Source organism: Arachis hypogaea, chromosome 10, assembly GCF_003086295.3.
Source record: "Arachis hypogaea cultivar Tifrunner chromosome 10, arahy.Tifrunner.gnm2.J5K5, whole genome shotgun sequence".
Lineage (NCBI taxonomy): Eukaryota > Viridiplantae > Streptophyta > Magnoliopsida > Fabales > Fabaceae > Arachis > Arachis hypogaea.
The window spans coordinates 3149945-3162177 of NC_092045.1; positions in this window are offsets into that span (position 1 = coordinate 3149945).

Below are 12233 nucleotides of genomic sequence, written 5' to 3' on the forward strand. Positions count from 1 at the left end.
AAGTCTCCAGCATGCCTCAGCGGGAAACCTCACGTCCTGCATCTGAAAAACACAAAATCCGCATGGGTGAGAACCAGAGGTCCCCAGCATGGTAACAGCTTCCACATATATAATACATAATAATAGAGGAAAGCCGAAGGCAATCCTAGAACTTCCTCCAAATAAAATCAAAGCTTATAAACAAGCTAAACCATAAAGGGCATCTGACTAAAGATACTTCAGTCTAACTAATACTTCCCTTTCCAATTCCTTCAGACCTCCCAACCACCAGCAGGAGTATAATATAGCAAACACAGTTATATCAAGCAAGAAATATGCAGTTAGGAACAAGTAAGGCATTTAGACAATTAGCAAGTAATATGCAGTCAAATAGGCAATCTCAAACAATTCATATAGTATGCATATGATGAATGCCTGTCCCTAGTGGCTGATGATATCATCTGTCGGTTATAGAGCCAACCCGACAAGTCCTGGTAGCTAACCATTGGACTGTCCCTCTGTCACGCATCCCCAACTCGAGTTATACTCGTCATAAACTTGATCATAACCATGATCTATATCCATCACCTTCACTGGTGAATATTTACGGGGGCGAGCTCATCCGAGTCTTTCACAGTGCCCGACCACACTTATGAAATAGGGTCAAAAGAGCTTCGAGTCTCAACCTGGAGCACGTGGTGGCTAGTCACTGCTTCCCCTCAGGGAAACTCTCAACTCCAACAGTGGAAGTGTAACATTCATAATTCATTCAACAGCATATATGCATTTATACATGGCCATAATCATGGCTCCGCCGTAACACGGCAATAATCTAGCCATCCGGCTCACGGTTAAATCCATAACCAGCCAATCGGCATCACGGTTAAATCCATAACCAGCCAATATTCATAGCATACACAGCTATTCCGGCTCACGGTTCAATCCAGAACCAGCCAATTCATAAACAATTACAGCCCTCCGGCCAATGGCATAACAAGCACTTCCACCACCATCCTCCACATCTCACATAATCATCAATGATCCTCATTGATTATTCATTTTTCCCTTGCTTCACTCGCAAGTTACCACATCCACTAGCTCCTTCTCTCATGGCTAGGCATATCATTATGATTTAAGATATAAGTGGTGAGATCGGAGGCTTAGAAGTATGAAATTTGGCTTTTAAAACTCAAAAATCAACTTTGGGATGAAAACAGGGCCACGCGCACGCGCACTCCACGCGCACGCGTGGACGGCCTCAAAAACTTATCGACGCGCAAGCGTCATGCACGCTAACGCGTGGGTTAAAAGTTTGCCAATCGACGCGTACGCGTCAACCACGCGTACGCGTGGGTGTTCTCGTGCCCCAGGCACAACACTAGCACAATTCTGGCATAACTCTCTGGAAAGTGGCTGGGCGTTGGGTGCAGCACTATCGGCGCGCCCGCGCACATCACGCGCACGCGTGGATGGCATTTTCGGGAAGAACGGCGCGCACGCGCCAAGTGCGCCCACGCGCAAGGGGTCATTCTGCTAAAAATTTTCTAAGTTAAAAGCTGCAGAATTCACCAATTTAAACCCCAATCTTCCAACGGACATAACTTTCTTGTTTTAAATCCTTTTTCACCCGTTCTTCGAACGGCATGGACATCCCGGATCCAATTTCATTTCTAAATAGATTTGGCACAAAACAAAGATCCGTAGTTCAAGTCATGTCCCACCAAAGTATGCCCAAAAACCATGTTTTTCATAAAAACCACAAAGTGCCATTTGCAAACAAGCCATTTCCAACTCTTTTCAAAATCAATCAAAATATGCCATTTTCATCCCTTTTCTTTGAAATCAATCAAAATATATCAATTTCAACATCAAGCCTCCTCAACTCACACATTGAGATTTTACCACAATATACAAAATCACTATCTCATCATTCTAACCCACTTCACCCAAGTGGCTCAAACTCAAATATATTGACATATCATATACTCCTACTCATGCCAATTCTTAACAACACAATTTCCAATAAATCATCATTGTACACAACCAATATCATACTCACCATCAACATGGTTCAACCCACAATTCAACCATAACCAATCATCAAGCATATATCACAACATGCATATTCCTCATACATCATACCATCAAGGCATCATTAATCATCATTACATATATGACCACATCATATATCTCAATCATTCAACAACATCAACCATTCAATGGCTATCTTAGGGCATCTAGCCTAAGTATTTCCTAGCACATTACATATTAGATACGGGAAACCGAAACCATACCTTAGCCGCTTTCCCAAGCTCAACCGGAGCACTTCCAAATCACTTATCCACAAGCTCTCAAGGTCTCAACACCTCCAAGAACAGATTTTTCACCACCAAATCCCTTTTTTAAGCTTTTCAAAATCACCAATCAAGCTCCAATATTCACATATACACAACCTAAGCCACAACCATCATACCCATACACAATATCTCAAAATCCAAATATCATAAAACAACAAAATTACACTAGGGTTGAGAATCTTACCACACCCAAGGTCCAAGGAGACAAGATTAACCTTCTCCTTCAAGAGAGTTGGGTCCTATAACATCAAAGAACCCAAAATCTCAACATTTCACCCATGAAACTCGAAAATAAGGGTTGGAATTTCGAACAGCAACACGTGGCTTACCTCAAAATTGATTGTATGGGTTTTGTAGAGCTCTCCGCGGTGAACGCGTGGCTGCAAACGGAGCGGCAATCGGAGCTCTAGATCAAAAGTTATGGTGGTTTGAAGATCAAGTGAGAGAAAGAACTTGAGAGAGTGTTCTTCCCTCCATGGCCTCCATTTTCAGCATGTGAGTGTGTTTAGTGAGGAGAGAGAATGCTGAAAACTAGGGTTTTGGTTTAGTTATGTTGGGCCAAGGGCCCACTTTGGGTCCGTTTGGCCCGGTTTGGCCCGTTTGGCCCGGTTTGGCCCGTTTGGTCCAATCTTGGCCCGAATTCTATAAAATTGGTACCGAAATTCTCGTCTCAGTCTCCTCTATCATATTTAGCCACAAAAATCACATTTTGGGCTTTCTAGAATAAATTCTCATTTATGGGTTAATTAGTCGTTAATTAACCGGGTTTTACATTCTACCCACCAAATTGGGAATTTTGCCCACAAAATTCAAATGCAATTACCTGAGAATAAATGCGGATAATCCGTTCGCATCTCCGACTCAAGTTCCCAAGTGTGTTCCTCAACACCGCCTCGACTCCAAGCCACTTTGACTAATGAAACCTCTTTTCCACGCAACCGTTTGATACTAGTATCATCAATTCTGACCGGAGCCACTGGAAGCGTCAAATCTTCCCTTAACTGAACCGACTCAGGTTCTAACACATGGCTAGCATCAGGGGTGTACTTCCGAAGCTGCGACATGTGAAACACGTCGTGCAGATTCGAAAGATGAGGTGGTAGAGCCATCCGATACGCCACCGGTCTAACCCTCTCCAGGATTTGAAATGGACCAATGTATCGAGGATTCAACTTCTTTGCTTTAATCGCCCTACCTACTCCCGTGGTCGGAGTAACCTTAAGGAAGACATGGTCTCCTTCCTCAAATTCTAAGGGCTTTCGCCTCTGATCGGCGTAACTCTTTTGACGACTTTGCGCCGTAAGCATCCTATTTCGGATTTTCTTGACTTGTTCAGTAGTCTCAGCTATCATTTCCGGCCCTAACAAGCTTTTCTCTCCAGCTCCATACCAACAAAGCGGAGATTGACATTTCCTCCCATACAAGGCCTCATACGAAGCCATTCCGATGCTCGCATGATAACTATTATTGTATGCAAACTCCACTAATGGCATATACCGATCCCAACTCACCGGTTGGTCCAAAACATAAGCTCTCAACATATCCTCTAGTGTTTGGATCGTCCTCTCGGATTGACCATCTGTTTGAGGATGGTAAGCCGTGCTCAAGCTTAATCGGGTTCCAAAAGCTTTCTGAAATGCACCCCAAAACCTTGAAGTGAAACGAGGGTCTCTATCAGAGATTATAGTAGCAGGTACACCATGAAGTCTCACAATCTCCTTTATGTATAACCGTGCTAGCTCCTCAAGGGTGTAAGTCATCCGAATGGGCAGAAAGTGAGCTGACTTCGTTAGTCGGTCCACAATCACCCAAATAGCATCAAAACCAGCCCTAGTCCTTGGCAATCCCGACACAAAGTCCATTGCAATACTTTCCCACTTCCATTGTGGAATCTCTAAAGGTTGCAACATCCCGGAAGGTCTTTGATGTTCAATCTTTACCTTTTGACAAGTTAAGCACTTTGATACATATTCCGCCACATCATTCTTCATACCCGGCCACCAGAACATTGCCTTTAAATCATGGTACATCTTAGTACTTCCCGGGTGAATGGAGAATCCGCTTTTGTGTGCCTCCTTTAGAATATCTTGTCTCAAAGTGCCAACATCCGGCACAATGATCCTACCTTTGAATCTCCATAACCCATCTTTTTCTTCCGACACTCTCCACCATTTTCCTTGCTCAATAGCCGGTAACACCTTCCATAACGCTTCATCATTTTGATGAGCCTTTAGGAGTTCGGACTTAAAATCACTTGAGATCTCTAATCGGCTCAAACACAAGGTTCCGGATATTTCTCGAGTACCAATTTTTAGACTCTCAAATCCCTTGAGCAACTTCTCCTCTTGAAGCATCATCCAAGCCGCATATAACGACTTCCGACTTAACGCATCCGCCACTACGTTCGCCTTTCTCGGATGGTAATGCAACTCAAAGTCGTAGTCCTTTAACAATTCCATCCACCTTCTCTGCCTCATATTAAGCTCTTTCTGATCAAAGAGGTACTTCAAGCTCTTATGATCAGAGAAAACTTGGAACTTAACCCCATAGAGGTAATGCCTCCACACCTTCAAGGCAAACACAACCGCAGCGAGTTCCAAATCGTGCGTAGGGTAACTAACTTCATGAGGTCTCAACTGTCGTGAGGCATACGCCACCACATTATGATGCTGCATCAGCACGCACCCTAGACCCTTCAATGAGGCATCACAATACACCTCAAATGACTCATTCGGCTCGGGTAACACTAACACAGGTGCAGTGGTCAACTTTTTCTTCAATGTCTGAAAGTTCTCCTCGCACTCAGGAGTCCAAACAAACGGAGTGTCTTTGTGGGTCAACTTTGTCATTGGAAAAGCTATCTGTGAAAAGCCCTTGATAAACCTTCGGTAATAGCCAGCTAAACCCAGAAAACTCCTTATCTCTGTTACGGTGGTTGGTTGCTTCCAATCCATCACAGCCTCCACCTTAGTTGGATCTATGACTATTCCCTTCTTACTCACCACATGACCCAAAAACTTCACCTCACTCTTCCAAAACTCGCACTTAGACAGTTTTGCATAAAGTTTCTTCTCCTTTAGAATCTGCAACACGGTCCTCAAGTGTTCCGCATGCTCTTCTTCAGTCTTGGAGTAAATCAGTATGTCATCAATGAAGACAACAACGAATTTATCCAAAAATGGACGGAAAACTCTATTCATGTAGTCCATAAACACTGCAGGAGCGTTCGTCAACCCGAAAGACATTACAGTGTACTCGTAATGACCATAACGAGTCCTGAAAGCGGTCTTAGGGATATCCTCACCCCTCACCCTTATCTGGTGATAACCGGATCGCAAATCGATCTTGGAGAAAACTCCAGCTCCTTGTAACTGATCCATGAGATCATCAATCCTCGGCAATGGGTACTTATTCTTTATTGTAACCTTGTTCAGTTGCCTGTAATCCACACAGAGCCGCATACTCCCATCCTTCTTCTTCACCAATAACACTGGAGCACCCCACGGAGAGACACTTGGTCGTATAAAATTCTTTCCCAACAAATCCTCTAACTGAGACTTTAGCTCGTTCATCTCTAACGGTGACATCCTATAAGGAGCACTTGAGATTGGTCCCGCCCCGGGCACCAATTCAATAGCAAACTCAACCTCTCGGTTAGGTGGAAACTCATCAATATCATCGGGAAACACTTCCAGAAACTCACACACAACCGGAATCTGTTCCAACCTTTGATCATCACCCGAAACGCCCGCGGTTAACAACATGATACCCTGACATTCGGTTCCGGAACAGTTCACCATCATCGAATTCAAGTAATAATTATTTACCACGACCGGCCCTTCTGTATCTTCCGGCATAAAGTACACCGACTTTGTAGAACAATCTAGCAGAACATGGTTCTTAGATAACCAGTCCAATCCCAAGATAAGATCAAGACCGATCATCGGCAAGCAGACTAAATTATGAATAAAATCACGCTGCTTGAACCTAAAGGAAACTTCTGGGCATCCTAGCCTAGTCACCATGGCTTCATGGGTAGCATTGTACACTCTTAGATCATAACCTAAAGTTACAATCTTCAGTCCTAACTCATGGGCTTTCTCAAATGCAATGAATGAATGTGATGCTCCCGAATCAAATAAAGCATTTAAAGTTTGACCAGCCATTTCACAGTTACCTCGAATAAGTGTCTCAGATCCCTCAGCTCCTACGGCTGAAGTGGTGAACACCCGACCAGTCTGTTGTGCTTTCCCAGCACCTTGTTTCTGCTTCTCAGGACAATTTGCGGCTTTATGCCCCGCCTTTCCATAAGTGTAGCACAAACCCCATCCGGTCTTGCATGGTATTCCCGGATGGTGACTTCCACACCTAGTACAAGCCTAATCATTCTGAGGCTGCTTCCCATACCTTTTTCCTTGGGAGTTGTTGTTGTTGTTGGGCCTCCTAAAAGAGCTTCTCCTCTTGAAAGACGGATCTCTAGGTGCAAAGCTCTTCCCTCGGTTCTGTGGGAATGATCCATTTTGACTCCCTTTCTCAGCGGTTGCCCTTTTCACACACTCTTCAGCAACCCTACACTTGTTTACCAACTCGGAGAAGGTCCTAATCTCCATTGGTCCCACTGAACTGAAAATATCACTCCGGAGTCCTCCTTCATACTTAACACACTTCCATTCCTCATATTCCACCGGAGTCCCTTGGCACATACGAGAGAACCTGAACAGCTTCTCAAACTTGTCAGTATACTCTGATATGGACATAGTACCCTGCTTCAGCTGCAGTAACTCAAGTTCCTTAGCTGTCCTAGCAGAAGTCGGAAAGTACTTCTTATAGAACTCTTCTTGGAAAACATTCCAGGTGATATAGTCATCACCCTGCTGCAGAAGACGTCGGATACCTTGCCACCAATGCGACGCTTCACCTGTGAGCATATAGGTAGCAAACTCGACACGCTGTCCTTCAGGTACCACTTGTGCTTGTAGTGCTCGCTCTATAGCCTGGAACCATGTATCAGCCTCAGTCGGACTAGTAGTTCCCTTGAACTTAGGCGGATTAACCTTCAAAAAGTTTGCCAGTGTCATCGGGCCCTGAACTCCACCTCCATCATTACCATGGTTGTTCATCTGTTGACCAAGAGCCTCAGCAGTGGCTTGCATAGCAGCAGCCATGTTCTCCAACGCAGTCATAAAGTTCACCGGATCATTAGGGTTATTCTCTGGTGCACGAGCATTCGTACGACCTCTCGCACTACCTCTACCGCATCCACGAGGCACCATCTGGTTCCTATACACACCAAACAATCGATATTAAGTTGATCAGTCTCAATATCGGAAGTCTAGTTCTTCAAAGTCCCAAATGCATGCTCATGAACGTTTATGCCAATTATATCAAGCATATATACTAATAGCACATAACACACACACAGAAAATGCACAGAAGCATAGTCAGTCCATCCCTCAGGCTCTACAGGAACGAACTGCTCTGATACCATAATGTAACACCCCACCATACAGAGTCTTATGCTTAAGTCATAATTCAGAGATGACAAGGTATTACGACCTCAAAAATAAAAATTTAGTACGTATAGTAGTATGAATAATTGATTATAACTAGGAGCCTTTGTAGAAAAAGGGGTAAACAAAAATAATCGCAACTCAAAGCGCAACACTCCGATCGATAACGTGACGAACAAGGATAACCAACGCGTGATTATATATATACAAAGGAGTGTCAAAAACAGGAATATCAAGACTCAAAATCCGGCTGCGAAGATAACCGGTCCGAGCATAGCAATATATACATATGATAGAAATAAGGAAAACCCCAAAGGAAACCCAAAGGGACACAAATACATAAAACCTATTCTCCAAAATTCTCCCATAAGAGGAGTCATCACAGTTTGTATTATTTAATGGAGATAAAAGTATCTAAGCAGAACATATAAACCAAAACATAGCCCCGAGAACAAAGGATCTTCGCAAATCTAGAAGTCTCCAGCATGCCTTAGCGGGAAACCTCACGTCCTGCATCTGAAAACCACAAAATCCGCATGGGTGAGAACCAGAGGTCCCCAGCATGGTAACAGCTTCCACATATATAATACATAATAATAGAGGAAAGCCGAAGGCAATCCTAGAACTTCCTCCAAATAAAATCAAAGCTTATAAACAAGCTAAACCATAAAGGGCATCTGACTAAAGATACTTCAGTCTAACTAATACTTCCCTTTCCAATTCCTTCAGACCTCCCAACCACCAGCAGGAGTATAATATAGCAAACACAGTTATATCAAGCAAGAAATATGCAGTTAGGAACAAGTAAGGCATTTAGACAATTAGCAAGTAATATGCAGTCAAATAGGCAATCTCAAACAATTCATATAGTATGCATATGATGAATGCCTGTCCCTAGTGGCTGATGATATCATCTGTCGGTTATAGAGCCAACCCGACAAGTCCTGGTAGCTAACCATTGGACTGTCCCTCTGTCACGCATCCCCAACTCGAGTTATACTCGTCATAAACTTGATCATAACCATGATCTATATCCATCACCTTCACTGGTGAATATTTACGGGGGCAAGCTCATCCGGGTCTTTCACAGTGCCCGGCCACACTTATGACATAGGGTCAAAAGAGCTTCGAGTCTCAACCTGGAGCACGTGGTGGCTAGTCACTGCTTCCCCCCAGGGAAACTCTCAACTCCAACAGTGGAAGTGCAACATTCACAATTCATTCAACAGCATATATGCATTTATACATGGCCATAATCATGGCTCCGCCGTAACACGGCAATAATCTAGCCATCCGGCTCACGGTTAAATCCATAACCAGCCAATCGGCATCACGGTTAAATCCATAACCAGCCAATATTCATAGCATACACATCTATTCCGGCTCACGGTTCAATCCAGAACCAGCCAATTCATAAACAATTACGGCCCTCCGGCCAATGGCATAACAAGCACTTCCACCACCATCCTCCACATCTCACATAATCATCAATGATCCTCATTGATTATTCATTTTTCCCTTGCTTCACTCGCAAGTTACCACATCCACTATCTCCTTCTCTCATGGCTAGGCATATCATTATGATTTAAGATATAAGTGGTGAGATCGGAGGCTTAGAAGTATGAAATTTGGCTTTTAAAACTCAAAAATCAACTTTGGGATGAAAACAGGGCCACGCGCATGCGCACTCCACGCGCACGCGTGGACGGCCTCAAAAACTTATCGACGCGCAAGCGTCATGCACGCTAACGCGTGGGTTAAAAGTTTGCCAATCGACGCGTACGCGTGGGTGTTCTCGTGCCCCAGGCACAACACTAGCACAGTTCTGACATAACTCTCTGGAAAGTGGCTGGGCGTTGGGTGCAGCACCATCGGCGCGCCCGCACACATCACGCGCACGCGTGGATGGCATTTTCGGGAAGAACGGCGCGCACGCGCCAAGTGCGCCCACGCGCAAGGGGTCATTCTGCTAAAAATTTTCTAAGTTAAAAGCTGCAGAATTCACCAATTTAAACCCCAATCTTCCAACGGACATAACTTTCTCGTTTTAAATCGTTTTTCACCCGTTCTTCGAACGGCATGGACATCCCGGATCCAATTTAATTTCTAAATAGATTTGGCACAAAACAGAGATCCGTAGTCCAAGTCATGTCCCACCAAAGTATGCCCAAAAACCATGTTTTTCATAAAAACCACAAAGTGCCATTTGCAAACAAGCCATTTCCAACTCTTTTCAAAATCAATCAAAATATGCCATTTTCATCCCTTTTCTTTGAAATCAATCAAAATATATCAATTTCAACATCAAGCCTCCTCAACTCACACATTGAGATTTTACCACAATATACAAAATCACTATCTCATCATTCTAACCCACTTCACCCAAGTGGCTCAAACTCAAATATATTGACATATCATATACTCCTACTCATGCCAATTCTTAACAACACAATTTTCAATAAATCATCATTGTACACAACCAATATCATACTCACCATCAACATGGTTCAACCCACAATTCAACCATAACCAATCATCAAGCATATATCACAACATGCATATTCCTCATACATCATACCATCAAGGCATCATTAATCATCATCACATATATGACCACATCATATATCTCAATCATTCAACAACATCAACCATTCAATGCCTATCTTAGGGCCTCTAGCCTAAGTATTTCCTACCACATTACATATTAGATACGGGAAACCGAAACCATACCTTAGCCGCTTTCCCAAGCTCAACCGGAGCACTTCCAAATCACTTATCCACAAGCTCTCAAGGTCTCAACACCTCCAAGAACAGATTTTTCACCACCAAATCCCTTTTTCAAGCTTTTCAATATCACCAATCAAGCTCCAATATTCACATATACACAACCTAAGCCACAACCATCATACCCATACACAACATCTCAAAACCCAAACATCATAAAACAACAAAATTACACTAGGGTTGAGAATCTTACCACACCCAAGGTCCAAGAAGACAAGATTAACCTTCTCCTTCAAGAGAGTTGGGTCCTATAACATCAAAGAACCCAAAATCTCAACATTTCACCCATGAAACTCGAAAATAAGGGCTGGAATTTCGAACAGCAACACGTGGCTTACCTCAAGATTGATTGTATGGGTTTTTTAGAGCTCTCCGCGGTGAACGCGTGGCCGCAAACGGAGCGGTAATCGGAGCTCTAGATCAAAAGTTATGGTGGTTTGAAGATCAAGTGAGAGAAAGAACTTGAGAGAGTGTTCTTCCCTCCATGGCCTCCATTTTCAGCATGTGAGTGTGTTTAGTGAGGAGAGAGAATGCTGAAAACTAGGGTTTTGGTTTAGTTATGTTGGGCCAAGGGCCCACTTTGGGTCCGTTTGGCCCGGTTTGGCCCGTTTGGTCCAATCTTGGCCCGAATTCTATAAAATTGGTACCGAAATTCTCGTCTCAGTCTCCTCTATCATATTTAGCCACAAAAATCACATTTTGGGCTTTCTAGAATAAATTCTCATTTATGGGTTAATTAGCCGTTAATTAACCGGGTTTTACAGAAGTACTTTTTCTTGTTTCTATATCTCCGGCCCAATCACTATCAGTGTAGCCAACAAAGTTTATTTCATTAGTATTCTCATAATAAATTCCATCATTTAAAGTACCTTTGATATATCGAAGAATTCTCTTTGCCGCTTGCAAATGGTTGGTACAAGGCTCCTCCATAAATTTGCTAAGCAAACCAACTCCAAACATAATATCTGGTCTAGTTGCAGTTAAGTACTTTAGACTTCCAATCAAGCTTTTGTAGTATGTGGGATTTACTGCTCCTCCTTTATCTTCTCTCAGCAATTTAAACTTCTCTTCGACTGGAGTAGAAACTGGCTTTGAATGTTCCATTTGAAATTTTTTCAAAATATCATTTGCATATTTCTTCTGAGAAATGAAAATACCCTCATCTCTTTGAACCACTTCAATGCCAAGAAAGTAAGACATCAAGCCCATATCTGTCATTTCAAAGTGTTTTATCATAGCCTCCCTGAATTCTGCAATTATCTTCAAATTGTTGCCAGTAAAGATCAAATCATCAACATAAAGACACACGATCAAAATATCTCCAGGTTCAACGAACTTTATATAAAGAGTATGTTCAAATTGACATCTTTTGAAACCATTCTGAGTAAAATAAGAATCAATCTTCTTGTACCACGCTCTTGGTGCTTGCTTTAACCCGTACAAAGCTTTCTTCAATTTGTAAACTTTATTTTCTTTTCCAAAAACTTCATATCCTGCAGGTTGCTCAACATACACTTCTTCTTCTAAAGTGTCATTTAGAAATGCAGACTTAACATCCATTTGATGTATCTTCCACTTATTTTGAGCTGAGAGTGAAATAGTC